Raw genomic sequence first — 15,907 nt, forward strand, 5'->3', positions numbered from 1 at the left:
TCTTAAATGTTTCAGGTGCTCTTGATCAGATTTAGAGAAAGGGGTTAGATCATCAAGGTAGACAACTAGGAAATCATGTATTTCTTTGGCAAATGCAGTATCCATTGCCCTTTGAAAGGTAGCACCGACGTTTTTAAGTCTGAATGGCATCTTCACATACTTAAATGTTCCCCACGGTGTGGTAAAGGCTTTCTTGTCTTGGTCATCCGGGTGAACCAGTATTTGATTGAAACCTAAAAAGCCATCTAGTAAATAAATTCTAGATGATCCCACTACTCTTTGCAGAATATGATCCATTTTGGGCAATGGGTAGTGGTCTTTTAGGGAGACTTGGTTTAAATTTCTTAGGTCTACGCATAGCCTAATCTCTCTTGTCTTTTTTCTTGTAGGAACAAGATTGGATACCCATTCAGAAAATCTGATGGGTGCTATGATACCTGCTTCAAACATTCTTTTCACTTCCTTTTTAATCAAAGGGAGAAGCATGGGATTGATTCTCCTCAGTTTCTATTTGAAGGGCTTTTGGTTTGGTTTTAAGGGAATGGTGTGTTGGATTACTGAGGTGTCATAGGATTTCAAGTCCTCATAACTCCAAGAAAATACTTCTTGGAATTATTTGAATAAATCAATATATTTGGGCTTTTGATCAAATGGTAGATTTTTGGATAATTTGATCATTTTGGGATTCTCTGCTGTTCCAATGTTGTGTTCTTCTATTGCAGCGTTCAGGGGTTGAATTTTTGGTTTCTTGGGAACATCATTAGCATCAAACATGTCTTCCAACGGAGTGAGGCCAGGAGGGAGTAAGTTGTCTTTTAGATCAACGATCTCGGCCTCTGTTTCGGCAATTTCCTCCAAATGCATTAGTTTCACTTCTTCTATATTTGTTTTATCAAAAACAGTTGGGTTCAACATTCGTTTGGCCGTTATAGGCGATACAGCCTGCTAATTTTCATTGGTTTTCCATTGGTCATCTGTCATAGCATCCATGTCAATGTTAATATTTGAAAACTCATGCTGAAGGGTGAGGAAATTGTTAATCTGGGCATCATTCTCGAACACTTGCCAATCTTTAACATTATTTGGGACAGCGGGCCTATGTTTTATTTCAGCAGTGAAATGATGATTCGGTTCAAAGGGAAGCTTGCATGTACTAGCAAAAGTGGCCAGGCTATGTGCATGAATGTTATCCTCTCTTGAAATCTTGGCAAGCTTGGATTCAGTGAGTGTGTTGAGTAAACTAGTGCCAGCAGTCCTATAGGCCCTCCTTCTATTGTCATTGGTAACAAAATTACCTTTCATTTGTTGTATGATTAAATCAGAGTCACCTAAAATGGATACTTTTGCAGCTCCTAGAGCTTTGAGCAATTTAAGGCCTAAGAGGAGAGCCTCATACTCTGCCATGTTATTAGTGCATTTGAAGTTTAGTCTGTAGGCATGGCCTTCCGCATGGTTGTTATGTGTATTGTGAATCCAGACACCTGCCCCTACTCCTAACTTGTTGACAGAGCCATCAAATTCTAACTACCATATGATTTCTTGCTTGTGGTTAGTGTCAAGAGTTTCAGTCATTCTTGCAGCGGACATATTTGAATTTTCTGTTTGGGGAGGTTCTTCTTGTAAGCTGGTTGCCTTGATTGTTTTGACAGTTGTATCAGTATGGGCAACCGATTCTTCGTTGATGTGTGTGTTCATTCCTAAAGCCAATGACTTGTCGTCAATTGGAGGACTTATTTCATCATTAAATAAAATAAAAGAATCCATGTCAGAATGGATTGAGTAAATGGGAAAATTTTCAGGCTTGCTCTCACTAGTTACCACATATTTCATCAGTGTTTCTCTATGCAGTCTCTTTGGTTGCCCAAAGACAGATATAGTGGCATAAGAGAGATCAAATTGGAGGGATCCTTGGAGTTTTGCTCCCCAATATCTTGACAGCAACATGCCATACTTTGGTGGAATGTCAGCAACCACCAAATCCATGAGGATTGTCTTGTTAGGAAATTGGACTAAGGAGACACACAGGTCTTTGATGAGGCCTAAACACTTGACTTGACTTGAGTAAAATGAGAATACATCTTTGTAGGGTCTTGTAACATCAAGTTTTAGCTTTTCCATTACGGCTTTGGGCATAAGGTTGTTTGAGGCACCTTAGTCAAACATGGCATTGTGCAGGACTTTGTCATGTATATGTAAACTGACATAAAAGGGAAAGAGAGATCCATATGTCGATTTTCCATTAACTTCTGGACCAAACAAGAACTCAGGTTGATCATCAAGAACATTCGCATCATCCTTTACCTCTGGCATTTGAGGTGACCTTTGAATTTGTTGCCTATACACATCATGTTTGGCCAGTTCGGATAAGGGGATGGATATCTTCAATTTACCTCTTTCTGCCTCTAAGTCAAATGATTTTTCAGATTGGGTTTTAGTAATGTGAGAAGCAGGTTTCCCTTTTTCCATTGGAGTATCAGCAGCTTGGTCTTCTTTATCAGTGTTATGGGAAGTGTTTGATTGCAGCTATTCTGTTTTAGGAGGGCTTTCTGGAATGCTATTCACATTTTCTTTCGAGGAGGAAGGTGGCTGAGGCTGGTCAATAGAAGGCTACATTTGTGTTATGTCCTCTACAGTCACTTGATGCGGGTTCGGGACAGGTATATCAGCTGGTTCTGTTATGACAACCTTGCCTCTAGTCTTGTTGGGTTGTTTGCCATCCTTTGGTTTGTTAGGTTCAGGAATGTCAATGGTCCTAGTTCTCAGCTTATATTGTTTGCGGACCTCATACATAGCAGTATCATAGCCCTATTTAAAATCAAAAGACTCACCAAACTTAGTCTGAAATTGACTAGAGTCATGCTCATTTTGGTTTTGTTCAGTTAGGAAAATTTGTTACTCAGGCCTCGAATCCACCAGATTCATGTGAGTGTCCTCTGGGGGTTCACTAGATGTAGATGCTTCTGCATAATTTTCATGAAAAGGTGGTCTTATATCATGGTCTGGACTAGACCTACCAGCATTTGTGTTATGCGTTTTTCTGAAATTTGGGTTCCTTATTGTATTGGACTGTTGTCCTTCCCATGATGATTTCCTCTCAACACTTTCTACTCTCTCTCCCAGCCTTTGCATGCCATTGATAATAGCATCAAGTTTCTGATCTAAGGCTATTGGTTCTTCTTTGAAAGTGGTTCTTCTCTCCATTCTAGCTCTATTTCTTTTGGCAATCAGGTTGGCCTCTACGCTAATAGCAACATTTTGCATGTTTGCAAGGGTTTGAGGGGCTCTTTCTTTTAACTGTAGGTCATATCTGGGTCGAATACATCAGGGAATTTATACAAGGCAAGGTCAGGTGAAGGTCTCATGTTCTGTGCTATTGCATTATAGACATTATTGAATCTAGCACAGTAATCTAGGATAGACTCTTGAGGGCCTCTTCTTATTGTATCGTACTCAGCAAGTATGTGCAAGGGGTCTTTATTTTTCTCCCATTTTTTGGTAAAGGATTGGTAAAGCTCATCCGGAGTAGTTATGGAATTTGCAGCAAGTGATCTGAACCAAGTTCTTACATCACCTGTTAGACTTTGAATAAAAAATTTCATTCTCACACTATCATCATCTATTTCGTAGCTCTCAAAGTAGTCTTGCATTTTCTTTGTATGCTAAAGGGCTGTGCAAGTGCAAGTTCCATCAAAATATGTGATTTTAGTTTGATAATCCTGAGGCATAGCCCCAGGGTTTGCAGGTAATTGCAGGGGTGCATATCTATTGGCCATGTTTACAGGGACGACTGTAACAACAGGGATAAGTGGAACAACTGGGACAATTGGAACAACAGTAGTGGTAATGGGAGTATGTGTAGTGAATGGAGGTGTGGAAGGAGTGGTTTGGGAAATAGATGATGAACAAGGGGAAGTAGGGGTTGAACGAAATAAGACTTTGACAGAGGTTGGAACGTTGCTTGGGCGAACTGCTTGAGGACTATTATCAGCAAAATCTTCTCTTTGTTCTTTCTTCCTAAGGATTTTTGGGATTAAGTTCGGATTTTCAAAAGAAACTGGTGGATTTGGGTCTAGATTTGACCTAGTATAACGAGAATTCTTTTTGGGAGCCAGATTCTAAATTTATTTTGGTATTTTCTACGAATGTTTTTTTTAGAATTGGCAAGGAACTGATTAAATTTTGGGGACTGCTATTTGTAGTTTAAAACTAATATGAAGATTGACTGAAGCAGCATTTATTTACTCCTGTAACTGCAAAGCAAGAACAGTTTCAAAGGTTTCCTCGCCAACATTTAGACTTCATCTGTAGTTTTAAGGAACAAACAACATTGATTTTTGTTCTTCCGGAGTTTTCCAACTTCATTTGTGAAAATAACTGAGGATGTTCCCCAGTGGAGTCGCCATTATGTTATCACTCAGGTTGTCCTTCTGGTCGACATCAAAAGGATATGGCCGAGGTAAGCACAGACCAATCTTTGGACCGCAAGGTCTAGCCCACCTGCAATCAAAGAGGGCTCTCTCTTTTGGATTTAGCTTTGTTGATAGTGTTTTTAGGCTAGTTATTGAGTTCAAGGGGTTTTGTTTTGTTTTTGGTGGGAAGGATGATGCTTTCAAGTAAAGAGGCAGGGACAACATGAAAGTTCTAGAACCATTGGGCGTGGAGTAAAGGAGTAGGACTGCTGGTGCATTTTCTTGGTCACGGGAAGGAATATGGAGCAAGCTAGCTGCATATGAAACAATCATTCAAGGTAAAAGAGATGGATTAGAGGCTAAGGAATGAGGGGCAATTAAGAATCTCTCATTCAGATCAGCAGCAAGAAAACAAATGAGCCCTATCTAGGAGTAGTTAAGAATTCCTAGATAACAGTCATTCATATATGAAAATAGGTGAAACATGAGCCATAACCAAATTCATATTTATGCCTAATTCAAGAGGAAAACAATAAGAAGCCACAGAAACTGAGCATAGAGTGCAACCAAGCAAACTATAAACCAATCCTTTGCTCTCTGAAGTGAGCATATGTGAAATCGACATAACAGAGGTAAGGAAAACTTATTGGTTCATATAGCAGCACAAGAATTCCACATTCAATTCTTCAAACTATTAGACACAGAGAAGAAATTCAATCCTCCAAAGCTTTTCAGTAATCTTTGATTAAGTAAAATATCTCAGATATCCAGTGCGAGTCTCTAATGAGGATTATCAACCAACCAACCCTTTAAACAATATAGAGGGTCGGTATATATCGGGAAAATTATCCAAAAACTAATCCATTACAACCAACCTAAATAGGTCTCAAAGAAATGATTACTTTAACCTAATCTTATCCAGAAATAAATGCATGAAAATATCTTTGGGCTGCGCTGAGGGCAGCTGTATCAAAACTGAGTTAATGTCTGTCCTGGGTAGCCTCGTGCAGTCCTCGTGTAATAACTGTGATTTGTCCTTTATCTCCACCTCTAACTTGGTTTTGTTGCTGTTTTGTTGCAATTAATGTGCACTAATCCCAACCAGATAGGCTTTTAAATGGCCTTAACTGCTTTCCTGACTTTGATGAAGGTTTTTAATTTTCACCTGATTTGATGTTGCTGAACTGATACTCTCTACTGCTTCTTGATACTCTTTGGCAGTAATCGTGGAGTCTTTAAAATCTTCTGAATGGTTTAGACTATCCCATCGATCCTTCATGGCAGCTGCTCGACCATCTGTTGCTTTAAAAAGTGTGTTTGCCCCTTTCTGAAGGCTTCGCGAAGAAAAACGGGTCATTCTGCGTCTTTTTGGCTTGGTGGGCGCTGCGCGATGAGGGGATTTCCATTTTTGCCCATTTCACGTAGCCATGTGCGAATCGCGCATGAAAAACTGCCTCAGAATCTGAATATGGGCTTCCTAAGCACGATTTTCACCTTTCACGCCTTTGTGAGTGATGACATCAGCATGACGTCAGCGGGTGGGACCCAGTACGGCGGGTGACATGGTGGGATGACGTTAGCTAATGACGTCAGCAGTACGGCGGGTGACGTTGCGGTATACAGTGGCAGTCACGTGGCGGTACACAGTGGCAGTGACGTGGCAAGAGGCCGACGCAGGGAGATGACACAGTAGGATGACGTCACTGGGCAGAGGACGTGGCGTTGAAGTCACCCACGGGAGGGCGGTTTGGCGGTTTCGGGTGCACCGCCTTTGCACTGGAGTGGTTTGGGAGGAGCGGACTCCGCCACACCCGGGAGGGCGACGCGTGGCGGGAGTACGGTGGGAAAACCGCCGAACTCCCGGACGCTAAACATCGGCGACCTCAGAGATGAAAAAGCCCGCTCGCCGTTGATCTCGAGCACGGGCGATCAGACGGTTGGTGGGACGGGTAAGGCAGTGGAGGGACAAGGGACGGGGCCTGCATGCCTTTTGATTAATTTATTATGTGACAGGGGGGTTTAAAACATTAGCGAAGTGGGTTATGGGGTTAAAAACGAGCGGGGGTTAAATGTTTATGAACAAAACCTTAGGATAAGGGCGAAAATGTGGGTTTTATACATGGTTTGTGCACTGGGGGTAAAGTTCAATGTTTATTCAAACATTGTAACACTAAACTTTAAACAATCAGAGAGAAGGGGTGATAATGATGAAATGTTTATGGGTAAACGGGAAAGAAAAGGTTATTAACTTAACCAGATGCCAAGTTAATCCCAGGGTTTGAACGTGGAAGGCTAATGTCAAGTTCCTGGTGAACTCAGCATTTCCAAAACTTGATATTATACAGCTACAGTGCGAGGGAGGGGGTATTTAATATTTTTGGGATTTTATATATTTTGCATAATAGGGGATAAGGGAATAGACTAGGGAGTTAGATAATAGAGTTTTAGGAGTTAATATGAAAATGAAGAGAAAGCGCTAAGTATGGAACCTTAGGCTATTTTGGGGAAAAAATGACTCATAGAGTGAAACAACAGTACTCCTAAGCCAAGAGGACCTTCACTTAGGAAAATATAATGGAAAATGATGAAACTAAGAGGAATCAAGCAGACCTTGACCTCTTAAGGGAAGTTAGTAAGTGATTCGGGAAAGAAGAAGAATGGGAAGTTAGTAATGTCCAGTTTGAGCTCCTCTAAATGGAAAAATGCCTCCAACTTGTGATCTGAATAAATATGACACTTGACAACAAAAATTGTATCACAAGTCATGATTCTGCAACTACACAGCTACCTACCCCGCCTACCTTCCTAATATTTTTTCTTCTTTTTGGTAGGTGCACTTAGACTTGCAGACCCAGCTTTAAAATTTTTCTTTTGAATGCCCTCCTATCTAAATCTACACTTATTTTTGCCAAGGCCCTAGATTAAGCAATTGGGCTCCTTTGATTCTCTACCTATCTATAAATCTGCCAAAATTAAGCTGTTTGGACGGATATCATTCTCTATATTCTAAAACAGGAAATCGAAACCTAGGTAAGCCAAGATTAAGATGTTTGGGCTTCCCTTAACAAAACATTCTTAAAAAATGGTTAAGTCATCGAAATTGGAATACTACAGTGGCATTTGGACTGGCATACTTTCATGGCCTCTTCTTTGGCCTTTTTCTGCAAATATGGAACCTCACAGCATGAAAGATGACATATTTGGCATGTAGAACTGTCAATCATGAAGATGAACACATGTTGCAACACGAGGCTAACATAAGCCATGGTAATAACCCATGGTATTGTAACAAATCCATAATAAAACAAAAAAATTTAAAATTTAATATCATTATTTTTATTGTTAATTGAGGTAACATTTAAACACGGGTTTATATTACTTTAAGTTTTTATTTATTATTTTTTAACTTTTTAGTTTTTACTTTTAATATTTTATTTTACCTTTTAACTCTTTATTTATTACTTTTTAAGTTATTACTTTTAACTCTTTCTTTAACAACCAACATTTAAATATCTAAACTTTTAATTATTTTTCATTGAGTTAACATTTAAAATTGTTTACATACTTACATTACACCTACACATGTAACCTATATTTAGACTTTTGGCTTTATTTTTTAAATTTAATGAGGCTCCATTATTCTAAGACAAAATAAAACAATTGTAATTTTATATTTGATTTCCTCCATTTAAATCAACTTACAAAAATTGTGTAGGAATTTTAACTCCAAAAGGTTTGTTATTCTAACCAACACCAAAAAATCAGTTTGCTGGATTCCGTCAAATTATTAATTCAGAATATATAAATTCATTTTAGGGTAAACCCAACCCTAAAAAGAAATCTCCCACAAATATATATAGTCAAATCTATCTCTCACATCGATTTGTACAATTATTCTGTTCTTGTGTCCTTTCAGAGAGCAGCATAACTGCGGAGGAGAATCCGTTAGACGTTCGTAGGTTATGTCTTCTAAAAAGCCATCGATGGCTTCCGAAGCGAACTCAAACGAACGACACTCTCTTTGTGGGGAAGGAAGGAACAGCAGCCCTCGCTCCAGACTAGCCCACTTCCAACGGATTGTGAGAATATCTTAGAATCTGTACGTGTTTAAGCAAATGATTCTTCTCAACTTATTATTGGAATGATTCTTGAATGTAATTTGTTCGAAGCGTGGGCCAGTGTGGAGCGAGGGCTGCTATTCCTTCCACCACAAAGACCAAGTGTCGTTCATTTGAGCTCGCTTCCGAAGCCATCGCATGGCTTTTTAGGATATAACCCACGAACGCCTAAAGCGATCTAATCCAGGGCTTTTCAGTAGATCTAACCCACGAACGCCTAAAGCGATCTAATCCAGGGCTTTTCAGTAGATCTAATGGATCCGCCTCCGCAGTCACGCTTCGCTCTGGGAGTCGTAAGATGGGTTTTTAGTAGATCTAATGGATTCGCTTCCCCAGTTATGCTACGCTCTCCGAAAGAACATAAGAACGAACAGAATAATTGTCCAAATGGATGTGAGAGATAGGTTTGAGTATATATATTTGTGGGAGATTTCTTTTTAGGGTGGGGTTTACCCTAAAACGAATTTATATATTCTATTTTTTTATGACGGGGAATTAATAATTTGATGGAATCCACAAAAGTGATTTTTTGGTGTGGGCTAGAATAACAAACTTTTTGGACTTAAAATTCTTTCACAATTATTTTAATTTGATTAAAAATATATATATATATATATATATATAATTGTCTTACTTTGTTCTAGAATCATGGAAGGTTTATTAAATTTTAAAAACAAACTCAAACGTTTGGCACATTGTAGATATGTAGGTGTAATGTAAGTATGTAAATAATTTTAAATGTTGGTTGTTAAAAAAAGAGTTAAAAGTAATAAATAAAAAGTTGAAAAGTAATAAATAAAGAGTTTAAAGTAATCCAGGTTGCCTTGAGCACCTGTAGTCTTCTCTGATAGAGGATGCTCCTCTGCATCTTCAGAGGCCTCGGCCTCTTTGTAAATATTTTCTCTTTTTCTTAATACAATAGATCAGCCTTTATCCAGAAAAATAAATAAAGAGTTTAAAGTAATATAAACCCTATAGAGATAGAGATGGGTGTAAACATTTAAATGTTAACTCAATTAATAATAAAAATTTAAAGTGATAAAAATAATGAAATTTATTTTTTTATTTTTTCATTTTTTATTTCTTTGTTACAATACCGTGGGCTAATACCATGGCTTATCAATACCACATGCCCAAAACCATAACTTATTTCACAATCATTTTTTAATTACAATATGTCAAGATTCTTAACCATGGATATTCCCCCCCCACTTTGTTATTAATATTACGAACTTGTGAATAAGCTTTATTATAATACCATGGGCCAATACCATGGCTTATCAATAACACATGGCTAAAAATGATAACTTATTTCACAATCAAAATATTTTATAACAATATGACACTATTCTTTACTATGGATATTCACCCCACTTTACCATGGATATTCTTAACTTGTAAATAGGATTTGATACAATACAATGGACCAATACCATTGCTTATCAATACCACATGCCCAAAAACAATAACTTATTTCACTATCAAAATATTTTATAAATATTGTATTTTAATTTTATTTTATAACATTTTTTTCATTAAATCTAAAAGCAAAAATTTAAAATTTCTTTTGAGATATATCTAATCCTTCTATCGTCTTGAATATTAAAAATATTCCCATAGAAATTAAATCAAGGTTTTAATAAAAAGTAAAAATGAGAATATTTCTAGATATAGAGATGTGAAATTTATATAATGTAAATATTATTATTAATAACCAACATAGATCCATCTTAATCAAGGATCCGAGCAATTAGATCAAACAAAGTGACTAACAATAATAGAGAAAAGAGACTGCATGATTCTTTTAAGTTTTTGATTATTGTATTTTCTTTGACATGCTTGATGCAAAATGTAGGTTTACTATCTTCCAACCAATCGAGCATTTTAATTTACATAATTTCTTAAACATAATATAATGTGATCAAAGTTATGAAAGATAGGGGGGTGAGAGATAGGGGGTGGGGGAGAGAGGAGTAGATGGTGGAAGAGTTGGAGAGTGGAGAGAGAGAGAAGGAGAGAGAGGGAGTGAGAGAAAGGAAGAGAGAGATGAGGGGAGAGAGAAAAGGAGATAGGGAGAGATGGATATGAAGATGGAGGGGGATAGGATGAGAGGAAATGACAAAGCCATAGAAGATAGAGGTGGATATAGAGAGGGAGTGACAAGGGAGAGATGGAAAGAGAGTGAGGGAGAGAGGAGAGGAGGTAAGAGAGAGAAAAAGAGAGTAGCGAGATAGGGAGATACGGGGAAGAGAGAGAGGGAGACTCATAGATGTAGGGGAAAGTGAGGAGAGAGCGAGGGAGTTAGTGACAGAGTTGTATAGAAGAGAGAAGGAGAGAGTGATGGGTGTGTGGGGGTGGCGGGCAGGAGAGAAAGGGAGAGAGAAAGGATTGAAGAGAGGGAAGGAGAGAGAGAGACTGAGGAAGAGAAGGAGTTGGAGGGAGAGAGAGGGAGAAAGGTGGAGAGAGAGAGAGGGAGTGAAAAGGGAGAGATAGAGAGAGAGTGAGGGGGAGATATATATATATATATATGGAGAGAGAGTGTGTATGTTGGGGGGGTGAAATAGATAGAGAGAATAAAAAAGAGACACATAGATACAAATATAGATATGATATAGTATTAAATAACCATCCTAGATCCGTCTTACCCCCATATTAATCAAGCTCCTAGAGGGATCAAATATCTCAAGGTGCAAGTCTTTTTTGAAGTTTTTCACTCAAAATATAGATTTGACGCTTGATAGATACATGGTTAAGATGGATCTATGTTGGTTCATATTCTTCGATATTTGCGGAAGCGAATTGTGTAATTGATTTAGTGAGTCTAGTGTTATGGATAGATACTCCATCCATCATGATGGACCAAAGAGCTTGAGATGATGGATGGAGTAACCATCTGAAACTTTGGAAGGACTAAATCTATTACACAATTCTCTTCTAGAAATATCCAACAATATAAATTATTTAAAAAAATTATAAAATAAAATTGTCTCGATGCTTAAGATGGATCTATATTGGTTCATATTTTTGGATATATCTGGAAGAAAATTGTGTAATTGATTTACTGAGTCCAATGTTATGGATGGATACTCCATCCATCATGACGGACCAAAGAGCATGAGATGATGGATGGAATAACCATCCAAAACATTAGATAGACTAAATATATTACACAATTCTCTTCAGGAATTCTCACCCAATAAATATAATTTATTAAAAAAATTACAAAATAAAATGACTAATATCTATCAACCTACTTATTTTATATGTTTTCGTTATAAAAGAAAAGACTCACAATGAAAAATTTCATCCATATAAATATTCCATATCTTAAAAAATCTATCATTTGATATTATAATATATCATTTTAACTCATTGATGTTTTCGTTACGAAGGAAAAAACTCACAACGAAAAATATCATCCGTATAAAGATTCCATGTCTTAAAATATGTATAATTTGATATTAAAATATATCATTTTAACTCATCGATTTCTGCTTAAACATTGTAATGTTCTCAAAAACATTGGAATGCTTGTTAAAGCACCTTTACTATCGATAAGTTAAGAGTTCAATTCTCTTGCTTGAGGTCAATTCTGTGGTTGAACTAAATCTACTTGGTACTAAAATTCCATAGACATAGTGATCACTAATATCAAAATACCATAAACCACACTAAATAAAAACACACAAAAACTCAGTTAACATTTGAGTTATATTTATAAGTATTACCTTTTTCAATTACAATTAATAACTTTTCAACTAAAAACCTTACTATTTTACATATCAATATTTCAATTATTATATTTCAAAGTGATATTAATAATATTTGAAAAGGAAAGCCCATTCTTTAATTTTTATTAATATATTTGTAAGTTTTGTTCATAACTATTTAAAAGAAAACATTGTTATTTCACTTTTCCACCTTTTGCTATTATGTTTACAATTTTTAAATTATATATATATATATATATATATATATGTTTTTTTTTTCTTTCTTTTCTGAGTAAAGACTAAATCTATTAAGAGAAGAAAATATAATACAATCAAGCTTGCATGCAAGCGAAGCAGAAAAGCAAGGGAGCCAAAGGTGAAAGGCTAACCACTTCGCTCCACAGTGACAAACAAGGAAAGGACCATAGAGAACATGGGAGAACAAAAAGCTAGAACATCATACAGAGAAGTTACCCTGAGTGGGCAGTTGCTGCCACACGACATTTTTTGCCTTTTGTCTTGCTTACTTTGACCCATCCAGAAGAGTTTGGCAGAGCCGTAACAAGTTGTAGACTATTCTGCCCTGGCAGCTAAATATCCTTATCAGAGTCTGAGGATGAAGTTGAATGAGAACGTTTTTGAGAGATCTGAGGGGCGGAGGGGTTTTCCAAACCGACCGAGGGAGCGACCAACGGAATCTCCACGTTCTGCCCATCTGCTACGATTTCTTCCTCATCCGAACTAGAGGAATCTGTATCGTCCATAGGAGGGGGAGGCACACGTGGATTCCAGCTTTTGGATTTGGGTTGCGATTCAGATTCTTCTTTTTGTCAAAGAACTAGGTACAGGAACTCTCGAGGTGCCCCGCTTGATGACAATGGTGGCAATGGAAGGCTGTGCTCTCATAATCCAAGGTTTGAGTCCAGAGGAAATCGCCATACTTAATATTAATCTGATCCGACAGTCCTTTGCTAATATCTATTTCTACACAAATTATGTCATAGGTGAAGAGTCCATTTTCCATTCGTGTAGAATCTACATGCAGGTAGCGTCCTAAAGTGTCTGCAATGGCTAAGAAGACAGAGATATGCCATAGATGCGCCGGAAGATTTGGGAGCCTCACCAAAATGGGAATCTTGGTGATGACAGTTGTAGAATTGTCGAAGTCTGGAAACCAGGGGGTGAGAAAGAGCCCAACCGAGCCCCAAAACCAGGGGCCTCCTATTAAGGCCTTCTGGTAATCTTCATTTGAGTCAAAAGCCACAATGAAGAATCCTTTTGAACAAAAGTAGATCTCCCTTTTTTTAGTCCAGTTGGTGTGGATCCACTGGTATAGATCTGATGTGCGAGGCCAAAGCCCGTTAAATCTGCATATGAGTGCCGATTCTGCAAAACGCTGATAGCGATCGTCAATCCCAGAATGTGAGAGATTGATGGAAGGAATTTCCTCTGATTTGTCTACCAAAAATGGCTTTGGAGCCCCAGAAGGATGGGCTGCTTCCATAGAGGGTTGCGGATTTGCAGCGTCTTTGCGGACTACATCTTTATAAGAGAAGGAGGGGGCTGAGGAGGATTGCCTAAAGGAGCCACCTCTTAAACGAGAGGTAGCCACAATAGAAGCGTCCTTGAAAATGTTGTAAGAAGAGAGAGGAATGGGATTCATAAGTTGCTTACCCTTATATAGCAATCTGAGGTAAGAGGAGGGGATCCTCAGTCGGTGTTCGAGATTTTGCAAAAGATCCTGCACGAGATCTGTTGCGCATACCCATAGCAATGTCATTTTGCCCGAGAGATTGATCTGGATCTGAAATGCATGTTTCTCTTCAGGCACATTCTGCGTTATGACCTTTGAAGCCGGTTTGTTGCGAGGCTTCAAACCCTCGGCTATGACCCTCGTTGCCACCTCCTTGTCAGTTATGATTCCAGAGTGAAAGGTGCTGTGATCTGTGAGCAAAGCAGCGCCAACCCTGCGCATGGCCATATGACGGCCAACTTCGTTTACTAACTTGCCCTCTGTAATACTGAGGGCCTTGAGCAATCTCAGCCTTTTCACTGTGTCTTGGTACATCTATTGATTGTGAGATGAATTGGTTAGATCTGGGGCTGAACCAGGGATTTTATGCCTTTCCACGGTGGGAGAGGACAGCGCGGCTCCATACAGCAGCCTTTCTTGGGTTGCAGTGGCCGATTCGGTGAATGGACTTGTAGAACCAGCCTTGTTGGCACCAAAAACCCTAATCCTTTGCTTCCTTTTGTTATTGCTCAATGAATACGGCATTCCTATATGTTGCTAGAGGTGGTTTGCTCTGGCCCCTTCTGCAGTGAGCTTGGATGTTGCTTCATTCTTTATTATTCTGCGTTTCAAGACCTTTCGTTCTCCATAGCCATGATAACTTGCAGATGTGTGAGCGTAAAGGGTCATGGCATAGATCTGGGCACTGTGCATTGAGTTATCCTGGCCTAGAAAGCCCTCCCTGACATCTTTTGAGCCATAGCGATGGGTTGCAGAGGCAACCATGCGATTCAATCTATCACCACTGTATCCGAAGCTCTTCATTGATATCTTAACCACATAGAAAAAAAAAAAAAAACAATTTTTTAAATAATATTAAATTAATGATAATTTTGAATTATTTTTTCTTAAAAAGAAAAAGCGATAATAAAATGCAATAATAATATATTTGATATTACACATTAATCAATGAGAAAAGTAATTAAACTAGGTTTAGGTAAGATAAATTTCGTATGTAAAAATTATACCAAATTGAAGGGAAATAAATAATTATATTTTTATTTCTCAAGAAAATATAGTTAAATTTGTTGTTATGTTGTATGATTTAAAATTTAAATAAATTAATATATAGGCTAAGAAATCACATTATGTCCAATGGATTAGGGCCTTCAATAATTGTTAGAAAAATCAAAACTGTCTTTTACCATTTCAACATCATTGATAAATGTTAATTAATTTACTTATCATGTGTGTCTTTTATAAGATGTTATAGAGAAATATGGTTCAACGGATAAAAAAACATTATGAAATGAAATTTCATGTTTTAGTAATGACTTCTTGCAATGCATACAAAAATATTGATGTCATATGATGTGTAATCAATAGACTTTCATTAAAAGGACTATATAGTTGAGGTGTATGAAAAGTTGTGTAGGATCATATAATTCTGGGCCGCAAATGATATGCACTATGTTATGGATTAATCTATGATATAGGCTTGAGGTTAATACATAAAATAAGACAATATAATCAACTTAGATATTTCCATAAGTTGAGGAAGCTAAAGTAAATAGAGGACTTAATTTCTTAGAAGGAAATATGAAATGAGCCCCAACGAGTAATTATATGTAAAAATATTTTGATATAAAATCACTGAGTGACTAAAACATATTTTCAAATACAACTACAATATCTAAAATTTAAATATGCCTGATAATATAACTACTAATTTTGCAATTTGATTGATTTAGTAGGAAATGAAAGATGCCAAACGAATTATTTAATTACCATCATGGAATAATAACTACAATAGAAAAAAGACACATTCAAATACAAAATTAAAATACATAGAGTTGACAAACATTGTTTCAAATCTATGAGGAATTATTAATGTATCCTATTTACTTTCGGTGGAAAATACTAAGCACTACTCATCAC

Source organism: Pinus tabuliformis, chromosome 8 (assembly GCF_031772625.1).
Source record: "Pinus tabuliformis cultivar Carrire ecotype Pingquan chromosome 8, CPIR1, whole genome shotgun sequence".
Taxonomy (NCBI): domain Eukaryota; kingdom Viridiplantae; phylum Streptophyta; class Pinopsida; order Pinales; family Pinaceae; genus Pinus; species Pinus tabuliformis.